The sequence below is a fragment of the Sus scrofa genome, chromosome 6 (assembly GCF_054392235.1).
Source record: "Sus scrofa isolate SSC_HxYL_T2T_F1_AM1 chromosome 6, Sscrofa_HxYL_maternal_Yorkshire_Landrace_v2.0, whole genome shotgun sequence".
In the NCBI taxonomy this organism is placed as follows: domain Eukaryota; kingdom Metazoa; phylum Chordata; class Mammalia; order Artiodactyla; family Suidae; genus Sus; species Sus scrofa.
The window spans coordinates 3,118,965-3,140,279 of NC_139388.1; the positions used below are offsets into that span (position 1 = coordinate 3,118,965).

The 21,315-nt window shown below is 58.6% G+C and overlaps 1 protein-coding gene across 2 annotated transcripts in view; it reads left to right on the plus strand.

Annotated features, from left to right (window-relative positions):
- The window catches only part of C6H16orf95 (chromosome 6 C16orf95 homolog), a 316,513-nt gene extending 301,433 nt beyond the window's left edge, over positions 1-15,080 (plus strand). For both annotated transcript variants that reach the window (XR_014805268.1, XR_014805269.1), the window contains one exon: positions 11,409-15,080. The gene's annotated coding sequence lies outside the window, so the exon portion shown is untranslated. The remainder of the gene's footprint in view (positions 1-11,408) is intronic.
- Positions 15,081-21,315: the final 6,235 nt, after the last annotated feature.

The following is a 21,315-nucleotide window of genomic DNA, read 5'->3' on the forward strand; positions in this document are numbered from 1 at the left end:
TCACCCCCCTCGCCTTCCCCGGCCCCTGGAAACCCCGTCTGCTCTCTGTGGATTTGCCTGATCCGGACACTTTATGTAAATGGCATCGTACAATGTGTGGTCTTTTGTGACGGGCTTCCTTCACTCGGCGTGACGTTCTCAGGACTCTTCCCCACTGTGATGTGTGTCTGGACTCCATCCCTTTGTCTGCTGTGTGGAGAGACCGCCTCTGTGCTTATCCACTCGTCCAGTGGTAGAGGTTTGGGTTGCTTCCACCTTCCTGGCTACTGTGAATCGTGCAGCTGTGAACATGTGTCTGCACGTCTTTGAACACCTGCTCTGCACCCTCAGGTCCACACCTAGGCGTGGAGCTGCTGGGTCATCTGCTCATTCTGCTTTAACGCTTCGATGAGCTGCCAGGCTGTTTTCCCTGCAGCTGCCCCGCGTGACGGTCTCACCTCTTTGATTTGCGTTTCTCCCGCACACAGCCGCTCCAGGTACCACCCCGGACCTCCAGCCCAGGCTGTGCTCCAGCCCTTCTCCCTGAAGTGCCCCCACCCCAGCCTCCCATCCCCTGCTTCATTCCCCACGTGGACACAGAGGGGCTGCTGGTCTTGGTTGGAATTCTGGCACTGCCACACACAAGTTGGATGCCCTTCCGGGCCTCGGTCTCAGTTAACAGAGCGGAGATGTCCACCCAGCATGGAGTGTCACGAGGGCTCAGGGAGACATTACGTGGAAAGCACTGGCACTGCAACGGCTCCTCCAGGCTCAATGACCGTTGGCTTTCCTACTTCGTGCAGGCCCACTGTGGGCACAGAGGAAGTGGCAGCCTGGCCCTACCCCTGGGGCCTCAGAATGCACTGGGGAAGGAGGCTCAGCCTCGGGAGGCACCTGCTCATCACTTAGTGGCCCTGAGAATGACAGGAAACCACATGATGGCACCATGCTGGACTTTCTGGTGCAGACTGAAAACGAGCCATTTGAAGAGGACTTACAGCTCGTTAGGTTCCGCTTTGGAAATGCTAACAATGGGAACACTTGGGGAACCGACTTACCCCTGTGCCTTAACTCACTTTAATTCTCAGCATTCTTCCAAGGTAGCCGTCGTCATCCCATTTGGCCAGCAGGAAAACTGAGGCTCCACAGGGGAGGTATCTAGGTAAGCGGTGGCACCAGCAACAGGACCCAGGCTCACCCGGCCCCAGAAACCACTCTCCTCCCATTCTGAGTTCTTTCTTACAAACTCTTCCAGCCCTGAGACAGCCTCCCGTCTCTCCATGTTTTGTGGGGAGCCTCTCGGGCAGATGGACGTGGTTAGAGCTGTGAAGCTCCTGGGTCCCAGCGCTCCCTTGGGCTGTTTGAAACAGCCTCTGCACAATATTTGTGTTTGCCCTTCTGTGAGTATTTCCATTTGCTTTGGATGGAAAAACAAGCCTTTCTGTTGTTGTGAACATTTCAAAGGGACCCGCCAGGCTGCAAGATATCCGTTTGGACGCCGTACCAGGAACCGCTCGTTGATTCAGATGTATTGATTTTTATCAGCTTTTGACCCTCTATTTATGAAAAATATCTAGCTTCCAAATATGGTTGCTTTGAAGGCACAAATGATAAGAGACTGAATGTGTCCCCAAAGTGATCAGGCGCTTCTGCGCCCACACCGGGTGTGGCAGGGCTGCTCCTGGAGCACAGACCTGCGTCCTGGAGTCGGGTGGAATCCGCGCCTTCCGGGTCTGCGCCATGTCCCTGCAGAGGGAGCCGGGGTGTGGAAGCCGCCCCGGAGCCCGCGATGCCCAGGGTGCTAGCAAACAGAAGGAGTGAGGGGCCTGTGTCGGGACCACGGAAATGGACGTGAACTCAGTCTGGGTCCATCAGAACCCCAAGTGTAGAGCTGGTACCCGGACATTCCTAGTGAGGAAATGGCCAGAAACCTGGGACCCTGCACAAGGACAACCCGAGCTGACAAGGGAGCCGTCAGGTCCAGGGAGGGAGGACGGCCAGCAGGGCGGCACTGTCAGACGGGCGCTGAGGGGCAGGCGTGGCTGCTCTGCCCGCTTTACGGTGTTAGTGGAGGCTGAGGTCCTACATGCGGGAGACACCGTTCGTGTCAGCAGATGGGCCCCTCTGCCACCATCCTCAGACAGACCGCCCTCTGGAGCATTGCCAGGCAGCGCACCCACCTCCTGGCCCCTTTCGGAGAACACGTAGCAGATCACAGCACAGGACAACAGTCTCACCTCAAAACTAGCTTCTGTGTGAGATGAGCAAGTAGCACTGATTGCAGTGCGGAACCCACCAGAGAAAAGACACATGACATGGGGCCGGCCATACAGTGGGCTCTTCCTCAGCCGCAGGTGGGGTGAGGCACTGGCCCTGCCACGGCGCGGAGGGCGCTCGGAAGCCTTACACCCGGTGAGGCGGGCAGGTGCCAGAGACCACATGTCGCAGGAATCCCCTGATAGGGACACGTCCATGACAAGAGAGAAAGCAGATTTGTGGCGGCCAAGGGCTGGGGAGACGGGGGATCCGGGGGTGATGGCTAAGGGGTACTGTCTTTGGGGGCGACAGATATATTCTAAAATCGACTGTGGTGGTGGTGGCCAACTCTGTGAACAGACTAAACCCATCGCCTTGTTCGTTCACGTGGGCGAATTGTCTGGTGTGTGGACGACAGCTCCATCAGACGCTTCAGGAGACGGCGGGGTGGGCGTTCTCGAGAGGACGGCGGTCGGCAGCCCCCCCCCCAAACTCAGACCGTGGATGTGCGTGCATGGACGTGTGCATGCGTGTGTGCACGCATGCACGTGCGTGCGCGTGGGGGGTAGGAGCCTCGCCTGGGCCTGCTGTGCTGAGGCACACACTTTGGCGGACCTGGGCTAGGGAACTGGCTGGCAGCCTCTTTTCTGGGGGTTTTCGTGTGCGCTTGGCCCTCAGGTGTGCCTGGCCCTGAGCTCACACGGCTGCCAAGTTCTCTGTTTGCCGCGTGTCCCCGGGGCAGGCGCCCTCGTGGGGAGGGGGTCCCGCCGCTGCCCCCCTGGTCTGAGAAAATCTCTGCCATTTCCTGGCCTCGCTCACAGACACCCGCATGGAACACGCCGTGTCCTTATCCCCTTGCTTGAAACTCAGCCTCTGAGAACCTGCGACCCGAGCACATCAGTCCGGGCGGCCAGCGAGCAACCCGAAGGCCTCGTGTTTGCCTTAGACTCCCGTGGCCCTCGGAGGCTGACCGGGCCGAACGTGCCCCGCCTCTCCCAGCACACGTGTGGGGGCCCTGGGGCTGCAGCCGCTCCCCGTTTCCCTCTTTTCAGGGCCCGTTTGCCGGCGGGGCCGCGAGCCCAGCCCTTGCCTCCCCTTTTCCCTTGGCAGCCCTCGGCCTCCTGCCCTCAGGTTCGTGGGCTCGGGCGGCGCAGGGGCTGAGGCGGGGGTGGGACAGGCTGGGCTGGAGTGCCCAGTGAGGGCCCTCAAAGCACTCAGAGGTGGCACCTCCCCGTTAGAAGGGAGATAAGTCTCAGGAGGTGACGCACAGCACAGGCAGCAGGGTCGCTCTGTTGCAGTAACTCTGTGTGGCGTGTCGTCTGGTTTGCTGTCCACCAGAAACTGGCACAATGCTCTAAGCCGCCTACACCCGAACTGAAGCGTGTTTTCAATAAATGGCTCGAATACACATATCTCCTACTGGGAAACATCTCCGTATCTAATTTTTAAAAATCATGAAATATATACTAAGTATCTTGAAAATAATACATAACAGAACATGCATATTTTTAAACTTTTTTGTAAAGTAAATTTTGTATTAAAATTGAAGAGGCAGTCTGAGCCGCTTGCAGATCCCAGGGGTGCCAGCTGAGGAACCGCTTAAAGTGAGGACACCGTGTCACCCCGGTGGCCCCTGAGGCTGCACCCCCATCTCTCCCCACATGGGTGAGCCTCCCGTGTCTGAACCTTACAGAGCCTGCACAAGCTCAGTCCAAGCAGTGGCCCTTAGGGCGGCTGTGTCCTTGTGTCCCGAGCGAGCTCACCGTCCTGTCTGCTGTGGAGGGTGGCAGGAGGCCTCCCGGCTCTGTTGCAGTGGGTGCTGCAGGGAGGTCCCACAGGCGTCCTGTCTACACAGGCCCCCAGTTTTCCTGGCAGCACCCTCGGGTGGGGTCGCTGTGTGGAGGCCGCTGAACCACTCCCCAGGGGGTCTTGCTGCCCTGCGTTGCCACACTTGGCTCACCTGGCAGATGCGAGGCGGTGCAGGGACGTGGTCTTGCCACCGTCTCCTGGAAAGGGGACCCCTTTGCAGACACTCACTGTCTTTTGGATAAACCACCTCTGGGGTCTGTCCTTGTTGCCGCGTGGCCACCGCCTCCCTCCCGCCCTCCCCAGGGAGCCTCCATCAGAGTCGGGTCCCTGCTCCTGCGCCCTTGCACGCGTGCCGCCCCCGCAGGAGGCGCCCGAACAGCCTGCGTTCCTGTGCTTCGGCCGCGGTGCTCGCCGCAGTGTTCCCGCCTGTCTGGGGCCCCCGCTTCCTGCCCGGGGAAGTGCCGCCCCCTCGTGTTCACCCCGAACTCCTGGCGTTTCCACACCTGCTCCCACCTGCCCCAGGCCCACGTCGGCCCATTTTGTTCCGTCCATAGTCTTGAAGGGAGGTGATGGAGGCGAGACTGGATAGGAGCCGCGACCGTCGAGTGTGGGCTGCTGTGGTCCCAACGCCTCTGTCCCCTGAAACGCACCTTGGCGTCCTAACGTCCAAGGTGACGGTGTTAGAAGGTGGGGCCTCTGGGGGGTCATGAGCCCAAGGGGCGGAGACTCGTGAAGGGGATTCATGCCCTCGTAAAAGAGACCCCGTCGGCCTCTGTCCTGTGGGGCACAGCAAGGGTCTGTGACCCGGAGAAGGGCTATCCCTCGAGCTGCGGGCGCCTCCAGAGCTGTGGGAAACAAACTTGGGTGGTTTATAAGCACCACAGTCTGTGGTGTTTTGTGACAGCAGCGAAACAGGCTCCGCCTTAGCCCGCAGTCACAGGCCTCCAACCGCCTGCACAGAGGGTCACTGACCTCACCTAAGAGGTGTGCGAACGCGGCTCGGAGAGGCCACGTGTCTCGCCTGGGAGCAGCCGGCTGCGAAGGAAGAGGGCCGAGGTCCGCACCGTGGCCCCAGCAGACCTCGAGCTCCTCCCTCCAGCGCTGAGGATGCACATGGGTCAGCTGGGAAGAGGGGCAGCCCCTGGACTGGCCGCTGTCCAGCCAACAAGCAGGGCAGGGCCGGGCGGCCGGACCCATAGCAAGCGTGTGCCCAGGCCCTTCATCACAAGCGTGTCCGCTCGACGCCTGGAAAGCATGCTGCTCACCCCTTCGTGGGGGCCGGTGTGGAACTTGCCCCCTTGCTGGTGGGGGCTGCTGCTCAGTTTATGTCCAGGAGCACAGCCCTAGCCCCTCCAACGCTGCGTGAGAATCAGGATAGTTTCTGGCAGTTAACGACCTGACTACCCCTTTGTCCCTACTCGCTGTCGTGCTAGGAAATCCCTCCCAATGGGCCTCCGTGGGTTCGGGCAGAGGCCCCCAGTGACCCCCACGCCGTGTGTCTGGTCACCTCTCGCCTGCCGGGGAGGTACACTCTGCAGCGTTTATCAGAACAGGCTGGTCTTTCCTGGAAGGAGCCCGGCTCGCCCAGCATTTCCTGGATTCCTGGTTCTGGGATTCACCAGTACTCTCTCTCCCCTCTTTTCTCTCACTTTATTATTTTTGGATTAATGTAAACGAAGACTGCTTTGGGCTTACTGAAATGGGTGAAAGGCGTGCTAGGGCCGGAAGCCTCAAAGTCGCCTTTGATGGAGACAAACGAGTCGGCAGCATTGCCCTCACCCTGCCTTTGGTGTGAGACGAGGAGGAGGCGGTGCAGAGAAAGACAGAGGAGGAGGAGGAGGAGCCGACGAGCTGCCGCATCGCCTCCGCACCCAGACAGCGGGAGGCGGGGAGGGGGACTCGTGGGCACGCGTCTGGAGCGGGCCGTCACTGCTCCCATCCCATCGGCCGGAATCTAGACATGGAGTCACCCGTGCCTGGGCCCTGGCCCCTTTAGTAAGGCTGGAGTCGGGAATGGTGAGTCTTTGGAGAGGACCGCCGTGCCCAGGTACCGTTAGGACTGTCACCTGGGAACAGAAGGGATAGTGGCTGGTTTTAGGGTGGGGACACATCACCTGAGACACGCAGATGACTCCGTGCACTCGGTCAGCGGTCAGCGTGCAGCCGAGGCTGTCTCCCCACCCCATATTCTGTGCCCGCAGCTGTCATCTCCCATTGCCCCAGTTTGGAGACCAGGGTCAAGTCTGAGTTTGGGAGCAGGGAAGGAGAGAGGGGATGGAGGGAGCCAGTGGTGGCCGCGTTCTGGGCCTATAGCCATGCCGGGGAGCTGGGTGGCTCAGCGACTGCATGGGTCACCCTTTGCGGTTTCTCAGCTACTCAGCCAGGGAGCTGAGACGTTGCCCACCAGCTGGCACTGGCCCTGCTTGAGTTCTGCTCCCAAGGACAGTGACCTCTGGCAGTTCTGCCCTGCCCGTTGCGAGTGGGCCAAGCGCTCTCCCGTAGCAGAGAAAGCTCCCATAAAAGGCTGTGGGTCCTGGAGGAAGCTGTCACTGCGTCTGGGATGGTGCCTGCCAACAGGCACGGGCTAGACATGAACGGCGACGTTCCAGCCCTGTCCCCAGCTGACAGAACCTCCCCAGGTCTCCATGGAGCCACTCCCTGCCTTCCAGCTGTCCGCCGCTGCTGACTCCATGGCTCTGTGGCCTGCACTACTCCAGGGAAGCCCTCTGCTGTCAGGACTCTGAGGGGCTTGTTATAATTTAGGGGCGGCGGCCGCTCTGAGGTCTCGGGCACTCATCCTCCAGGCTCTGTCCTTCAGGGAGGCGGGGTGTGTGTGCGTTTGCTGGGGCACAGGGACAAAGCACCACGGGCGGGGGCTGCAGCAGCAGCACTGTCCTCCTCCTCGATCTGGAGGCCCCAGTCTGAGACCAAGGGGCGGGCAGGACCTGCTGCAGGCCTTCCCCAGCTCCGGGTCCCCGGCTGCCCTGGCTCCTTGACTTGTAGATGCAGTCCCACCATCTCCGCTGTCATCTTCGTGTGGCGTCTCCCTGTGGGCCCCTCTGTGTCCACAGCCCCCCTTTGATCGGGACACAGTCAGATTGGAGGTCCACCCTCGCCAGCATGACCTCATCTTGACTAATTATATCTTTAAGGAGCCCATTTCCAAATAAGGGCACATTCCGAGGTACTGGGAGTTGAGACTCCAACGTGGGAAGTTGGGGAGGACACGGTTCAACCGTAAAGGGTGGGAGAAGGAGCGAGAGGGGCTACCGTGTCACGTGCGAGATGATTTGGCTCAGGTCCGGGTGGCCCGCCCAGTGGAGGTACGTGCCAGGGTCGCCTGCCCAGCAGGGCACGGTGTTCCACCTGAGACCTGGAGGTTCGAATGAATGGACTTCCTTCTGTGCATCGTGCGGCTTCACCACTGCCCTTGGCTTGGAACGCAAGGGCCGGGCAGACCTTTCCAGCGCCTTGGACTTCATCCAGTTCTGCCAGGGCAGCCCCGGGGGTCCTCCCTGAACCAAGGGCAGGGAGGTGGGGTGCGGAGCTCCCGCTGGCCAGCGGGTGGGAGTGGCAGTTCTGTGCCACTTTCCACCGTCGGAGTCCGGGGGTAGGTGGAGCGGGCGGAGCGTGAATGCCTTGCGGGCCCCACACAAACTCAGAATTGGATTGGAACGCAGTCCAGGATTTCGGCTTTGGAGTCCCCAGTGCTAGTCACTAGCCATCCTTCTCCCCCTGGAGAATAATCCATTTAAAACTTCTGAGCTGTCTAGACTTGTTATCTGGCCCCTAATTCCTGAGAGCCCAGAGCGGGCAGCAGCGGGACGGCCGAGATAGCAAGAGGGTGAAGTCATTGGCGTAAATCCTGAGGCAGGAAGTCGGTTCCAGGGACGATGGATGAGCGTGGGCTGGTGCCCGCACGGGGGGCAAGATAACGCGTCTAGACTCTGCCGGCCATTTCCTCCTCTTCCTCTAGGTGCCCTATCGGCCGCCCCGCTGCCTTCCTGCGCGCTCGTTGCGCGCCTCGCGGGAGAAGCCCTCGCAGGAAGACCTCATTTCATTTTCAGTGCAGGGGGCTCCTGGCGACTCTTGGCCTCAGCCCGGCGTGCGTGCCTTCTCTAAGCCAGGGCGACGGCGGGGGCCGGAGGCCTTTCTGGGAAGGCCGGGCTGGCCTCTGTCACTCTGTCGTTTCTGAGAGTTCAGTGGGTTAAACAGGGAGAAAATGACGTTTTTTCTCGCCAGTATCCAGAGGTCAATGGAAGGTCACTGGTGGGACTGCGAGGACACAAGCTGATGCCAAACAGACCCAGAGATTTCCCCAAGTCCTGGGGAAAAATGAGCCTGGAGCAAGTCTTATCTAAAAGCCCCTGGGAGCTGCACAACGGCTGCAGAGCCTCGTATTTCCGGAAGGAGTGGCTAATTTCATCGGCCCCTGTGCATGCCGGGTGAGCCTGAACCCTGGAGTTAGGGTTGGGAGTGAGGTCAAAAGGTCATTTGGTTCACTCCCCTGGCTCCAGGCAGGATTCTACCAGCAAAGAGTCATCGTGTGTGTTCCACCAGGCCACGGCGCAAGCGGGGGCTCGGGGAGGAAGGAGGCCTGCGAGCACCTGCGGAGAATGAGGACGGCCCCTGATGGCCACCCCGTCACCGTCTGCGTCTGCGAGCCCAGCTAGTGCTTTGCGTTTGAACAACTGCACCGGGATCCGTGGGGACATCTGTGCAGGAGAGACCAGCCCCACACTGGGGGAGCAGCCACCACCCCACATCCAGGACAGCAATAAAAGCAAAAACGTCTTGAGAGCTAACCATTTGCTAGTTTATGTCAAGTGGCTAAATGTGTGCATTAACCTCATTTCATCCTCCCAGAAGCCTGTGAGCCCAGGAGGGAGGTCTTGTTGTCCTTGTCCAGACGGAGGTTCAGGAAGAAAGGTACCTGCCCAAGGTCACCTAGTGTATAAGAAGCAGAGGTAGAATTTGGGCCCAGATGGAGCTGACTTCAGATCCCAGGGTCGAATGGCCGGATGCTTCTGCCACGCGCACATACCGTGGGTGTTCTGTGGGAGGGTGGGGTCGGGATGCCAGCGCAGATCCTCAGATCCCAACTCCTCCCTTGCTCCCCTGGGCCCTCTGGCAAAACCAGGTGCTCTTTTATGACCCACGGGGCACGTGGAGCGAGGTCCCCTACCAGGAGTGATCTTTCCTACCCTCCTTTAAGTGGGGGTGCTCCACCACCTACTGTGCACCTGCCGTCCGTTGTAAGAGAAAGCTGTGCTGTGTGTGGGGGGGTCAAAATCAGGAAGAAGCATCCTGCTAAAGACGCAGAAGGGCCTTGAGTCTCCCCCAGCCACGATCAGCGCCTCACACTGGATGGAGTTAGAGCCCACAGAGGGGGCTGCAGATATTGTGAGGAGGAAAGAGGAGGGATGGGACTGAGTGACTGGGAGTCCCAGGTGGCCATGGCTGGGATGCTGCCTAACACCTGAGTCCGTGGGAAAAGCGATGGTCATCGTTAAGGCCCTATCAATAGGGGACCAGATGATGAATGGGCCATTCAAGGGAATAGTATGCAGCCAAGAAAAGGACCGAGGGGCTTTAGTACAACAGCATGGAATGATCACCAAAACAGATGCGTGAAAAGCAACAGAATTTTATGTGTGTGTGTGTGTGTACATGTGTTACAAGTATACATACTTACATGCCCGACACGCACGTGATTTATGCTTATATTCCTGACAAATCCCTGGGAATGGGCAGCCCTGGGGACTTGGCTGTGGGAGGTGGTGGGAGGGAGATGCTTCTTATGTCCTGAGTTTCGGATCATGGGAGTATGTGACCATGAGCATTGTCTTGAACAGTAAGTGACCCCCTTTGTGCCCAAGAGCTCTTGCTCCCCCGACCTTCGTGTCCAAGGTCAGTGAGGGGTGCATTTGTGGGCAGTGGAAGCAAGCACCCCACAGCCGCTGACCCTGCTCAGCTTGGGCTGAGGATGCCCAAATGCAGAGGGAAGGGAAGTCTGAGGCTCTGAGGTCCTGGGACCCCTGCGGAAACCCGTGTCCTCCGCCCCCCAGAGCCCAGGCGGCTTCCTACAGGCTTAGCAAAGTGTCCTTTTAAGAAGTTTAAATGCCTTCGCCCAGACAGCGGCCGGAATCCTGAGAGGGCAACACCCAAGGATTTATTGGCCTTCCCAGGGCTTGGACTTTTTGACGGCTCCATGAGAGAGGCAGGGGTCAGGGGTTATCTCTGGGTGGGCAGCTGGGGGCTCCCTGGGGCCCCTCCCTCCCCACAGCATCTGCTAGAACCGTTAGGGGTCCCTCCCTGCTTGTGCCCGGCTCGGGTTTCGACCTCTGAGCTGCCATACTCTCTGCAGACCCTGGGGGGTGGGGGATGGATATTTCCTGATTCAGATGATGAAGGGCACTGAGCAAGAGGAACAGACGGAGAGACAGCGAGGGTGGGCAGTCCCCGCAGAGACCAGAACGTGGAGCCTGTGGAGGCCGTGGGAGGGGGACATTTGTTCTTGCCGCTGAGGGCGGGAGTCAGTCCTAACAAATGGTCACCCGGGGGCCGTGTGGGAAGCCCTGGCATCGGCACATGAGAAGCCAGAGGGGGCTGCAGGACTTCCAATTCCCACTTCCAGCCACCAGGAGGCAGCACGGTGAGGGGTAGGCGGTCCCCACCGTGGGCTTTTGGAGTTCCGCCATGCTCTGGGCCTCCGTTTTCACATCTGCAAAATGGGACTAATAATAATTCCCCTCCCTCCGTCCTCTCTTCCTCACTCCTTTCTTTCTTTCTTAATGGCTGTGCCTGCGGCATATGGAGGTTCCCAGGCTAGGGGTCGAGTCTGAGCTGCAGCTGCCAGTCTACACCACAGCCACAACAATGCAGGATCAAAGCCACACCTGTGACCTACACTGCAACATATGGCAGTGATGGATGCTTAACCCACTGCGTGAGGCCAGGGATTGACCCCACATCTTCATGGAGACTATGTTGGGTTCTTAACCCACTGAGCCACAAGGGGAACGCCTGATTCTTCTTTTTTGAGGGCATACGGTGATTACATGAGGTACTGGAGGGCAAACGTGTGGCCGTAACAGCAGCCAGGCTCCACCCCAAGAGCCTTAACCCACGTCACCAGGCGGTCCCCACAAGAACACCACTGGGGGTGAGGGCGGGTTCCAGATGAAGCCCCGAAGCCGAGGAAGCGAGGCCAGACCTCACCCGAGGTCTCAGGGCGGGCGTGCGGCGGGGTCTGTGTTCGAGCCCGAGCCCGCCTGGGGTGGTCTGCATTCATCGGCCGACCGTACCCGCGGCCCCTTTCCCAGCGGGTCCCTCACCCACGGCCCTTTCGTCCCTCTTTTCAGGCCCTCGGGATGGCGAGGCTCCTCCGCCACCGGCTTCCTGTGCGGCTCCGGCGCAGGTAAGCGTTGAGGGCCTGTCCGGGGTGGTTTCTCAGACTCCAGGGAAGCTGGCGGATGCCCTTTCTCAAGGCCCAGCGAGGGAGGAGTCCGTCCTGTCCGCGGTCTCCAGAGAGATTTATGCCCTTGGTGGGCCGGCCGCGCGGGATTGCATTTCCTTCTCCTCCATCCATCACCCCCGCCCGCGTTCCTCCTGACAGCCCGGGGCGCGGTCCGCGGGCCGGGATCTCACTGCCGCCGCCGCCGCCGGGGAGCACGCGGCCGAGGGGCCGGTGCTTGTCTCCGGGAGGGAGCTCGGAGCTGCGCCTCCGCTCCCCATCACCACCCTGCCGGCAGGAAGCCCACCCTCCCGGCAGCCAGGTGCCGAAGGCAGGGCTGAGCCCCGCGCAGGAGCCGCTGCTGCTGATTCGCAGGGCGCGTGGTCCAGGCGCACGCTGGGATGATAACCACCCCCTTCTCGCTGGCTTTTGCACGAGAAATCGTGCACTTGAGAAATACTCGTGTACTTGAGAAATCGTACACAAGGCTGGGTGCCGTGCCAAGCGCTTCACTGCCCTCACCTCATGTTTAATTGTCTCCGCGTCCTCAGAGGGCACCCCGCTCGTCGCCCTGCCTGCGTGAGGAAACCACGGCCGGCCTGGGAGGCGGGAGGGACCGGTGAGCAGCAGGTGGGGCGCCTGGCTGTCCTGCCCTCTGCTGCCTTCCGTCAGGACAGGCCATGGGATTCAGTTTTCAAGCTTTTTCTTGAATAGCTCCATGGAGGTACAGTTCCCGTGCCGTATGTTCACCCCCTTCAGGTGTACAATTCAGTGGGTTTTAGAATATTCACAGATGTGTGCAGCCACCCCACGGCCATTTCAGGACGGCTTCGTCTTCCTTCTCAGTGTCAGAAGATCTGAGTCCCTGGCAGGCACCAGAGCATGTGCCCACGCAGCAGAGAGGGGCGCTCTCTCTTGCCCCTGACTCCAGGCCGCGGGTTCCTCTTCTCCCACTGGCCTGCCCCACTCACCCGTGTGTGTCACCTCCCAGGCTCAGACGGCCTCGGAGCACTAGCGCCCTGTCCTTTATTTGAAAGTGTTCAGGGTGGACATTTGACCAGGTTCTTGCCCGCAAGATGGGGCCTTCGTGCAAAATACAAAGGGCAGCTTCTCTGGACAGACAGATGGCTCTAAGGTGCCCTCCCTGGGCAGATAGATTCCGAAAAACTGTGCCTTCCTTGGGGGCCGATGCAGGATGCAGAGCAGGGCCCCACCCTCCTCAGTGCCCTTCTTGAACGGGTCGGGAAGGGGAGGAGCCTAGCTGAGACAGGACAAGCCAGCAGTGCTTATGACGCCCTATAGTTTGATGCCAGCACGAGGGCCAGGAGATGAGCATGGAGCTGGTTGCCTTCCAGCATTCCAGCGTGGACTGGGGAGAGGGAACGAATGCCTTCCCCCGGCCTCTGGCAGGCTGGATTTCCTGCCTGGCGCTGGGGAGCCCAGAGGGAGTAGGGTGGGCGGGTAAGGTTCCCTCTGCCCCCCTCCGCCACGGGGTCCCAAGCCATCCATCAGCCCACGGCTCACCTGTGAAACCCAAGGCTGGGAACCACAGCGCTATTCCGTTACAAAATCAAGATTTATCGGAACATGACAGGCCTGCAGGGCTTTTATGATGTGCATGGCGCCAATCCCTTCTGTTAACCTGCTTGTCCCTGGCGGGGCCGGGGCGTTTTACGACTGCCGACACCACTCCATCTGCTCCTGAGCTTGTGGCGTTCCGGCAGTGAGGACAAAATGTCCAGCTCTGTCCGGGCTCCGCGGGCTGGATTATCACTTCAGCGCTTGAGAGCTCAGCCCGCTTCCCCCTGGAGGGAGACCCCCGGGCTCCCTGTCCCTCCTCCCCAGCTCTGCCTGGTGTGAATGAAATTCAAATCGGGCTCTGACAGTCCCGTGAATTATCTGTTTTCCAACCTGCCTCCCAGACTCTTTCATCTCCATAGCAGAAGCCACGTCAGGGTGTAAAGAGGGGGTTTCTTCTCGTGAAATAATCCATTGACATCTCTACAAAGGCCCCCGTGACACCCAAATTGCCCATGTTTCAAGGAAGAAAGACATGACTGGGGGACCATTTGGAACCTCTTAAAAAGGGAGGTCAGTGCCTCCCGGGGCTGCTGGCGAATTGCGGTTCCCGGGAGGGGGGAGGGAGTTCGGGCCCCGCACACTGAGCCAGGGCTTTTAATGATCTGGTTAAGAAGTTAAGCTGTGTTTACATTAAATGGAGCCCATCAGGAAGTTGGAAGCTCTTGAGTGTGCAGTGTGCCCTGGCTGGTCCAGTGCACCCCCGCTGGTCTCTGTCCAGAGCTCACAGCACCCTGGAGACCACGTGGGACTGTGGGCAGAGCACTTAGTGAGGCGTGCAGTGAGCGCTGAAGAGGTGCGAGCCCCGGTCATGGGGAGGACCGCTGTCACCAGTGCTCTTTTCTGGGTCTCGTCTCCCTCTCCCCACCTGCAGCCCCCGGACAGGACCAACTGGGTCCTAGGTGCTAAGTGAGGCCCCACATGGGCCTGGCTGCCTCCACCTGGGCTTGGCAGGTGCTCCTGTGTCCCAGGCCCTGGCGGGGCTGGTTTATACGAAGGCCGCAGTGTGCAGCCAGGGAGAGACCCGCCCATCCGAGCAGCTGGGGAGGCAGCCCTCTTGGTTGGCCTTGGATGGCCTGAGCGTTTTTATTTACGAATGAGAAATAAGAAACACCCGCCCGGGCCAGACCAGCAGGACTCCATCCCCAGTGCCTCATCCAGCCTCCCCGTTGAGGGGCCGGCAGGGTATGGATGCCGGCGCTTCAAATGCCTGAGCTGCCCGTGACCTGGGCTGGAGTTGAGAGAGGGCCTGCTGCGGCGCTGCCGGGAGGCCTGGGGTGCCGTCTACATGGGAGCTTCTCCGCAAGCCTGTGTGGTCTGGGAGAGAACGGGGGTGTCAGTGGGGTTGACATCACCCCGCTGGCCCCCAGGGCAGGGATGGTGCCTGGACAGACTCCCACAGAGGGGCACCTGTGCACGGCAGGGCTGATCTTAGCTCCCACCTGTACTGAGTACCACCTGTGTGCCAGCTCCTCCTCCCTGCCCTTCAAGGTGGATTGGTGACAGTGTGGTGGCAGGAAGGCAGGTGGCACAGACATTTGGACGGCAGTCTGGCAGTTCCTTCCAGAGCTAAGTATACTCTTAGCATACGATCCAGCCATTGTGTGCCCCTGGGTATTTCGCCGCAGGATGGAAAACTTAACTTGGCACAAAAACCTGCACGTGCATGTTTTGTAGCAGCTCTGTTCAGAATGGCCAAAGTTTGGAGCAGCCCAGATGCCCTTTGGCAGGTGAATGGATAAGAGACAGTGGAATATTATTCAGCACCGGATAGAAATGAGCCGTCGAGCCCTGAAAAGACCCAGAGGCGCCTCGAATGCTAGGGCACGGCGGAGCGCTTGGCATGTGGCTGAGGGCAAGGAACCCATTTGAAACGACTGTGTATGCTACGCCAGCTGTCTGCAGCCCTTCCTGCGGGTCTGCCCTGTGGACTCGGGACTTCTCTGGCCAGTTCCACCATCACTAAGCCAGTTCTTGAAATAAATCTCTTAGCTGCATCTTACCGGTTCTGCTTCTCTGGCTTGTCATTGGCTGACATAGTCACATCACCGGTGTCATCTGGGGCCGGTTGTCTACTCTCTGCCCCAGTTTCCTCATCTCTCACACGAGGCTACTGAGAGCACCTGTCTCATTCAATGGGGCCAAGTCACCTCATGGCCGGCACCTAGAGTGGCTGGCGCAGAACAGGTGTAACTCCGGTAACTCCTGTTTGCTGTGGAAGAGACGGAAGCCCAGGAAAATTGTCTGACTCCCTTGGGCATCACAGCAGAGATACGGCAGAGCCGACATGGAACGTGGCACCTGTGACCCCATCATGCTCTCGCCGCCGCAGTGCGCAAGCATTTCCAATGGCATTTGTGTCTGGAAGGGTCCGAATGGCCGTATATTCCATTCAAATCATGCTTTCTGCAAAAGGAGGAACTGAGGCTTGCAAACCGTAGGGCATTAAATAGTCAGGACCACCCTTTGGGGTCAGGAAAAGTGGCTGGTCCATCATGGCCACCACGTGGCCAGGCCAGGAGACGGAGGTTGGAGAAACCCAGCCACGCCAGCCACCCCCCTGCGCAGAGCTCTCCCGGGACCCAGCGTTGGCGTCTTCCCGGGGGCAGCTAAGAGCATCCCGCGGGTTTTATTAGAAACAATTGGAGGATCCAGCTGCTCCTCCAATGTTCAAGTCGCACATTTCCCACATTCCTTCTTGGCCTGGCATGGCCAGGACACTGTCATTTAAAAAAACAATACATCTGGTATTTGAAATTTAAAAAAAAAATCACAGCCTTCCTTTCCTTGACTCATTTCCTGTGGTGTTTCCCTGGCCTAATCGAAACCTGACAGGCTTCGTGGCAAAGGAAGCCAGACCCCCCTGCACCAGGGCAAAGTTCAGCGGGGAGAATGGTGTTTTTGTTCAGGGGAGTGGGAAGAGGTGATGGCGAGGGGGCTTCCCCTGCCGAAACCAAAAGGCAAAGCAAAGGACCAAAAGGAGGACACTCTGCATGGCGTTGGACTCAGCCCGCGGAGTCAGGACGGCGCTTTGAGCAGCGGCCCCGGGAGCGGGGTGCCTGTTCCCGGCCGCTCCCCAGCGCAGCGGGGACGTGAAGCCCTTGGAGAGAAGGAACCCGGGCCCCGCAATTGCTTCTACCGGGGGACGGGAGCAGTGTTCTCACTAACACACACATGCACACACACACACACACACGCACACACAACCTGGAGCTGGAGGAGAGTAAGGAGCTCCGGGAGCACGGAGCTTTAAGACGTGCTTAGGTCAGTGGTGACAGCCGTCGCTGGCTTATAGGGAGCACGGACTGCGCTGCTCGCCTGACGGACATCGCCCCCCCTTTTCTCCCAGGACAACCCTGGAAGGTGGAGAACTGCCGCTGCTCTGGGGAGGCAGGGTTTGAAGAAATGGGCCATCCAAGGCATCCCCAGCGGTGAAGGAAGCCACGGGAGCCGGCGGGAGCTTTGCGCCGCTGTGCTCCCTCATTTCAGGGGCATCTGGCAGAAGGAGGAAGGCTCACATGGAAGTCACCTGGGCCGCCCAGCAAATGTGGACAAGTAGGCATTAAGGAGCCCTAGAGAGGAAGGAAGGTGCTGGTCTTAAACCCACAGGGATAGAGGGTGAAAGACAGCCGGGGGTGTGCTGTTATAAGCCGCATGACCATTAGACACTTTGGAAACTGGGTGGCGGTGCCTTCTGCAGCTAAACATCCATCTGGTCTGTGACCCCGTGTATACACCCAGGAGCAGTGGGTCTGTGCACCCACCAGAGACGTGGGGTGAAGGAGAACACGCCTCGCAGGTCATCCACGATGACCCTGGGCTAGAAAACGCCAAACGTGCATCACGGAGTGGATAAATAAAATGCAGTGCATGCGCAGAAGGGCTCACATTCACAGCAGTCGGAAGGAACGGAACGCCGCGCCACACACGTGAGTGAACCCCACAGCTAACAGAGTGAAAGCAGTTGCGTCACAAGAGTTGTGTCATGCTGTGGGTTCCGTTCACATGAAGTTGAAAGCAGCCAGCACGGCCGGACGGCCTCCACGGTGGTAGTGGCTCCCCTTGGGAGAGGGTGATGGGGACGAGGCCCGGGAGAGCCTGCAGGTGCACAGGAAATTCTCCGTATCTTGGTCTGGATGGCGGCTACGCCAGACTTTCTGTGTTTAAAAATGTACTGAGCTGTCGTGCTCTTCGTATGTATTTGCAGTATTTCAGTTAAACTTAAGGAAAAAGCATAGGCGTTGCTCTGAACTGACTTACAGCCTGGTTGGTGATCGGCTCCCTCCTACGAGTGTAGAGAAGGGATGTAGAGACTGGGACGGAGAGGCGACCTTGAAGCATCAGTTGGAGTCTCCCTCGCCCTTGTTGGTTCCGGGGGGTCTCTCTGCCTCATGTGCATAGAGGCCCCTGCATCATTTCAAAGCCCATGTCAGTGTGTGTGCACACCTGGACTGCACTGTGTGTGTGTGTGTGTGAGAGAGAGAGATTTGCGCTTTTATATACTTGCACCAATTACAGAAAGTTCAGTCCAGCCACTGCACTGGCATTGTTACCACCCATGGTCTAAGTCCCTGAGGCGCTTACTCAGTGCTGCTTGTTTTTCCTAAACACTTGCACCTGCACTTGGGCCTCTGACCCTATCCGTGCATGTTTAGGCAGAGGGCAGAAAAGTGAACTTCCACCTGGCACGTGGTGGGGGTGGGAGTTTGTGGAGGCAGCGAGGGATGCTGTCACTTTAAAGTTCACAGACGTGGTCACACAGGTGACAGCCCTCTGTGAGGGTCCTGAGCACACCACTCCCGCAAGTCCCTCCTCCCAATTAGCCATCTCGGCAGCCCTTTACAAAATCAGAAACAAACTATGGCCCCAGAGAACAGTGGGTTATGGATTGCTGGCTCACTGGGTTTGGGCTGATCAGTCCTTAACTGCTCGGAGCAAGTCAGGCAGGAAATGGAAGGCAATCAGGCGTGGGGGATGTGGGATAAAATAATAGCAGAGATGCCTCCGTCCGCTGTCTCGCTAAGTCAAGGCTCTGCGCATGTGTAAACCTAAGGTTGATTCTTGAGTGAAGATGGTCATTATTGGAGCGTCTGCCACAAACGCATGTCTTTGCATTTGGGCTGCAAAAAAGCCTCCAGTAAATTGCGTGGTCTGGGTAAGGAGAGTGGCCGCTTGGGACCTATATGGATAACTGATTTTCAAAGAACTCAGTCAAATCAAAGTTTTTCAAAACAAATGTTTTGTGAGAACCTGCTCTGTCTCCCATTCTGTTGGTCAGAGTGAGAATGCCCCGGCCGTGCCCTCAAGGAGCTCCCCGTGTGTTTCTTGGCCCAGAAGGGCGTGGTGGCCGACCGTCGGAGCAGTGGGCTGGCTGCTTGTTCTTCTGCGTCGTGACCGTGAACGCCAGCCTTTCACGCTCCGTACGCGCAGGAGCTTCCGATGGCAGGACCATAACAAGTTCACACACGTGCCTTGTGAATGGGTGTCATGTTGGCCAAGGCTCGCTGAAGGGGCTGGAACTCACTCCGTGATCCAGGGAATGTTTTAGGGGCAGGTGGCTGCTTGCTCCACTGTGCCCCAGGTGTACCTTCGGTCTGCTTGAAGTATGGTGACTGCAGAATTATATTACATGAATGAATGTGCGGGACCCTCCAGCTGAATGATGAAGCTCCTGAAGCCATAGCCACGGCTCAGTCAGCTGCGGAACCCCAGTGCCTGATGTGTGGTTGAGAGTCGGTGAGGGAGTGCGGCTGAGGGAGTGAGCGTGCTCTTTGGGAAATGAGCATTTCCAAGCTTTCTTGTCTGCTTTGGAAAACTAGACAGTGATGGCGCCCCCTCCCTGGGTCCCTGCGAGGGCCAGGTGAGGGTGATGGTGACAGTGACAGCAGTCCTGGAGGGGGCTGGTGGGGGGAATGGACAGGAGCAAAGGAGGGCGCTTTGCTACTCGTCAGTAACACATCAGCGTTCAGGTGGGAATTCCTTGTGCAGCCCTCACGTGAGAGCCCTTTCTCTGGGAGCAGAAGACAAACGAGGGACCCAGGCTCCCGCCCTGGAGCTGCATGTCAACTCCCCCTCACGGGCTGGGGTCAAACTCTGGGCAGAGGATTGGCTCATTAAACAAATGGCCTAATTTAGTACTTAAGACACCCCGAATTTACTAGACTAATTTGTCAAGTCATCCAGAACAACCAAACCACAAATGGTTGGCCCCGTAGTTTTAATGGAATTATAGACAAAATTCAGATTGACTGCTCAATAAAAGTTTCCGTTAAAGCAGGACTGACAGTTTAGTCTACGGAACACGGAGGAGACTTTTATGGGCCGGCGTAAATCTTTGGACGGACTCTTTCATCTTGTCCTTTCCACGCTTACTGCCTCTGAAGGAGAAGGGTTTCTGGAGCCGCGGGGCAGGAAGCAGGAAGTAGGAAACAGGAAGTAGAAAAGGTCTATTTTGGACGTGGCCACGAGACGCACGTTAAGGCTTCGGGCACGCCCGGCGAGCAGCTCGGGGCGGGGGCTCAAGGAGCGAAGCGCACGGGTGCCTCCCCCGGCGTCGGAGGTACCTACGCGGATGGGAGAGACCGGGGCCAGAGGATGCTTGGCACGGAAATCTCTGCCTCTAATTACGTCCTAAAATCCCAGCCTCTGTAACCTCACCTCTTACAACTGAGGCCGCATCTGTCGTTTTTCAGCAGAACAGCCAGAGAGGACGTGAACGGACCTTCTCCGTTCTGCTCTTCCCAGAAGGGCCGTGGAAGCGGTTACTAAAGGCCGTGCTCTTGGGGGCCCTTCGCCCTCACATCATCTGGACAGCTGTCTGTTTACATGGTGAGAGTTGCAAAGCTTCCAATTGAAAATCCATCTGGTTCTTAGATCCAGCTGAGCCATGATCTTAAGGCATAAGCTCAAACGCACCGGGAGACGCGAAAATGTAGGAACGAGCGTGTTTATATTGTATTTGCATTAATGCTTCCTAGAGTTTATTTTCAAAGTGGAGAAAGAACAATGCATAGTAGACGATTAAACCCAAACATAATCGGTTTAAAGTTAGGGCCCTGCTCCTAGGCATCCCTCTCCTGTTTGGAAGGGCCCACGTGAGGCGGGACTGCGGGCAGGGGCGGGGGAGGGGCTGTGGTGACTTCTCGGCAGGGCCGGGCCTCCCCTGCGGCCGCGCTGTTTGTCATATGGAATGGATTAGGCCTTCTCTCTCACACTGTCAACTTGGGTGTTCTGTGCACAGCCTGTTTTTGCTGGGGTCTTGGTTTTGCTTTTTATAACGGCAGGAAGTGCCCCTCTCGGACCACATGTGAAACCGTGTGGGAACGGTTGGGAGGAGGGTGAGGGGGGTGCAGATGAACAGCCTCCCCTAAAATATATGGCGGGGTGGGGGGAGGCCTGGGAGGGAGATGCGCGCCGGCCGATTTCACTTTATGGGACCTGGCTGGCAGGAGGATGAGGAGGTGGAGGCTTCCTTGATGAAACCCGCCTGTCCCCGATGGAGCTGCCTACCACTTTACAACACCGCGCAGGACCGCGGGGGGACCATTAAAGCGCGAGGGATTGCAGCTGCTGTTTAATTTGTTCTAAATTTCCTGCCGGCCTCACCAGACGTGTACAGGAAATGGGCGGTAAATGTTTAATAGGTCATACCTAACCAGACAATTAACAGGTGCTGTCATTTAGAAAATCCCAACCTGTGTATGTGCATATCCAGAGCCGGATCAGGCCCCCTGGGTTTTGTTTTTCCTTCTGCACAAAGGCTCGGTGTAAGGTTATAGGGAGGGCCCCCAGGGGCCCTCGTAGAAAGAAGGCAGTTGGACGGTGGTGGCGCCCCCTCCACTTCCCCCGCAGCCCACCCAGCCCCGCAGCGTTGCGGAGGGCGAGCCTGGGGCTGACCCTGCGAGAGGAGGCCCGGGGCCGGGAGCTCTGGCTTCAGGCAGAAGCTGCTTCCCCGCTGGTAGCTCTGTCACACCTGTTCCCTCGGCAGGAGGAGGAGGGCCAGACAGGAGCAAAGAGGGTCGGGCCCCTCGCTGTGGCGCCCTCTTCTCAGACGGGACCGGCGGCCGTCAAGGTTGAAGCCGCGTGTGCGCTCGTCGTTCCTGAGCAGTGGTGGGGGCGGCTGTCCGAAGCCCCCGGGCTTGCCTTTGTGACGGGTCCTCGCTGCTCCTCTTTAACTCCCAGGCCCGTTAGCTCCCACAGCCCTTTCCCCAAATGCGCCCTCCAACCCCAGGGTCAGT